This window comes from Pygoscelis adeliae, unplaced genomic scaffold (genome assembly GCF_000699105.1).
Source record: "Pygoscelis adeliae isolate BGI_AS28 unplaced genomic scaffold, ASM69910v1 Scaffold282, whole genome shotgun sequence".
Taxonomy (NCBI): domain Eukaryota; kingdom Metazoa; phylum Chordata; class Aves; order Sphenisciformes; family Spheniscidae; genus Pygoscelis; species Pygoscelis adeliae.
This window is the reverse complement of record NW_008824352.1, coordinates 151,615-154,918: the sequence shown is the minus strand read 5'-3', so window position 1 is coordinate 154,918 and position 3,304 is coordinate 151,615.

The following is a 3,304-nucleotide window of genomic DNA, read 5'->3' as shown; positions in this document are numbered from 1 at the left end:
CTGCCCAAACCGCCCTCAGAGCAGCTTCCAGGCGTCAGATGGACTCCAGGAGGGACAAGTGGGCAGGACACAGCCCTGGTTACCATCCTGCCTGGTACCTGGGGGACGTGTTTTCCCTCTAGCCGCTGAGCAGGGGAAATACTGATTTTTCTAAGACACCTCAGCTGCCAATCCCCATGGGGATGCCGCAGCATCGGCCTCAGTGCAGGTCACCCACCTTGTCCCTCTCAACTGTCCCCTCCTCCAAGCCCCAGCGGCGGTGGCCCCATCAGCCCCATCTCCAGGGCTGCAAACCAGCCACCAGCACCCACTCAGGACAGACTTGCCCCGGAGCACGGAGAGGAGGATCAGGGAGAAGGACGGAAGGAGCGTGAGGACACAGGGAGAATCAGAAGATGGAGGGAGCGCGGGGAAGACAAGGGAGAAGGCTGGAGGGAGCACGGGGACACAGGGAGGATCAGGGAGAAGGATGGAGGGAGCCTCTTACAGCGCCAGCAAGTTATTTCAGCTGAGCCAAACGGCCCGTGGAGAAGCACCGCGTAACGGGGACAGCAGCGATTTGTGTGTCCCCAGGGGGCCGGGAGAAGAAATAGTGCTAACGCCGCAGCAGAGGGAAAACACACAGAGAGAGTTTTCTTTAGGGCTCCCCCGGGATTTCCAAGGGGAGGCACTGTCAGGGTTTTACGGAGCATTTTACACGAAGCGCTGATCACCAGGGCAGCCGTTGAGGGCAGCAGCCCCAGGGTGGCGCGGGGGCCACCCCTCCTGGGGCAGCACCGGCTGCTACCAGGGCTCACCGTGGGTGAGCAAGGGATTGGGGTGAATGCTGGTGATTTATGGCTGCTTCGTCTGTCAGGGAGGAGGGTGCAGGACGGAGGTGTCTGGCCCAGGAGTGAGGAATAGGTGCAGAAGAGCTGGCATCCATTGAGGGGAATATGGTGGACACAAAACACGCCGGCCCAAAACTCCAGCTGCGCCCACACGCAACTGATGCTCCAGGGTTAACAACAGCCCCACAAAAAGCTCATGTCTTGCCTCAGCGGCTAAGGACCTCCGTGAACTTGACCCACAGGAGGTTGGTAATGAGGAGGCAGTGAAATACCTGTGGACCTTTATTTCTTATGGAAGGAACAATGTCCCTTCCCTAGGACTTGGCTACAGAAAGGTCCCCCCCCGCATTTACAAGAGGTCACACAGAGGAACAAGGATGACAGTAATCCCACACCTGATCAGAAAACAGGGAAGACCACTACCTAGACACACATCTGGTGGCTTGGGGACGCCCTGGGACAACTGCCTGGGCTGGCAGATGTGAGCCAGGTCTTCCAAAGTCTTGCAGAGCAGAGCTGGAGAGGTCTCTGCACCTGCTAAACATCTGTGTTCAGGTAGCTGCATCTCACCCCTGATATTTTTACTCAAGCTGCATTAGTTCTGCAAAATAAGCCCAGAATACAACAGTTTTTAACTCAAATGTGCTCCAACGCTGGGAATTTCTGAGACGTCACCTTCTCCACACAGCATCCCTCCCATCAGAAGCAGGAGTCAGAGTACAGGTCTCGCTAGTAAACGTATTTTTTCTTAACAGCTTCAAATCTTTCAGCACAGAGCATGTGGGCTTTCCAGTGCCGCTTGCAGACACCCCAAAGCCCAGATGGGAGTTAAACGGTGTCAAAAGTAACAAAGAGAACAGAGGAGTGACTGAGCAGAGGATGGGATTGCCTCTGGTGAAGGCGTGGTGGGAAGAGGACAAATCCTTCTTCCCGAGGTGAAAGGAGAGCATCTTTTCTCTAGCCTGTTTCTTAAGGAAATCAAATCCTTAAGACTAACCTCCAATGAGGATTTAGGAGGTATTTTTTGAAAATATGGTCAGGAAACAAAGGAAAAAAAGTCATTTTGGAGACCTTGGTTGAAGACAGGTGCCCACCACTGACCCAAATACACAAAGATCCTCACCCAGAGTTTTAAATGCCTTAAGGAATCCATGTCTTTCCTCCACCATTCACTGAACAACAAAATGTATCACCAAGAACACAAAAAACCATTTTCTGGTGGAAGAAAGTGCCAGCTCAGCTTGGCACTCACCAGCTCCCACGAATCATCCTGTAAAGGATGAAACACATGGACATGTCTTAGCTAGGAAGCAGCGCTGGCAGCCCAGAAGATCAGATCTCCCCATGACCATGGCCTGGCTCACCCCGATAGCAGCTTTCAAGACAGGTCATGACACACGGTGGCCCTGGGCACAGGGTCTCACCAGCCTGGCTGGGACACTGGGCACACCGAGCTCGGCCTCCAACCAGACGCAATCGCGCAGCGTAGACACCTTGGGGTTGAGTCCCACCGTTAGACTTCGGTGATACAACGCGCACAAAGCAGCAATGTTATCGTCTCAGGTTTCTGTTGTGGGAAGACGGACAGATGGCTTGAAAATGTCCTGTCCCTCCCCAGGGCTTGCTGGTGCCACCTGTGTCCTGCTTGGCATTGGCCCGAGGAAGCACGGTGACTTCTTCTCACCACCTCCAACCTCCATTCAGTGCTTTGGGGAGAGGAGCCAGGTGACTGACCTGTTAGAGCAGCCTCCCATCAGCCAAGCCCTCTCCATCGTCCACGGATACACAGACGCTCTCCCTTCCACTCCACATGCTATCAAGAAAAAAAGATATTCTGCAATGTTTGTGCTTTTGATCTCCTTAAGATCCCTTTAGCATCCCCTCTTACAAAGTCTCATACAGCAACAACAACAAAGGTGCTCTAGGGAAAATTACTTTATTTTCTTTCTTCTTTAGAAACCCTTTTTACAGTTTAAGAAATGAAGTTCTTCTTTAAAAAATAATCACAATCTCAGGAACAGTCCTATCCACAGCACCGCGGGCGCTGCAGGCTTATGGACCTCGCTGTTCAGGTGGGAGCACTGTGAACACTTCTGATCTGTGCTCCTGGAGTTCAACGGGAGAACAAAAACACTCGAGCATGACTCTGTTTTTCTTCCCACCGGCAGCTGACACCTCTGGGTCTACATTAAAGCTCTTTCTGCAGCTGGGTCGGTCGGGCTCCTCGGCTGAAAGGCTTCAGCTGGAGCAGGTCAAGCCACCATGCAGCAGACCGAGGTAATGGGGGAGCCCCGTTGTCCGCCGTCCTCCCACACCACAGCCCGCTCACCCCAAAAAGGCTGGCTGGGCACAGGGAGGGAGGAGGAGAGCGGCCAGCGCTGCCCCACGCCGTGCGGGCTGCCGAAGGGTGGAAGCCATCGGCAGAGCTGCGGGGGGCTAGCCGGGAAGCGGGAGGGTTGGAGGCCAGTTCGGCC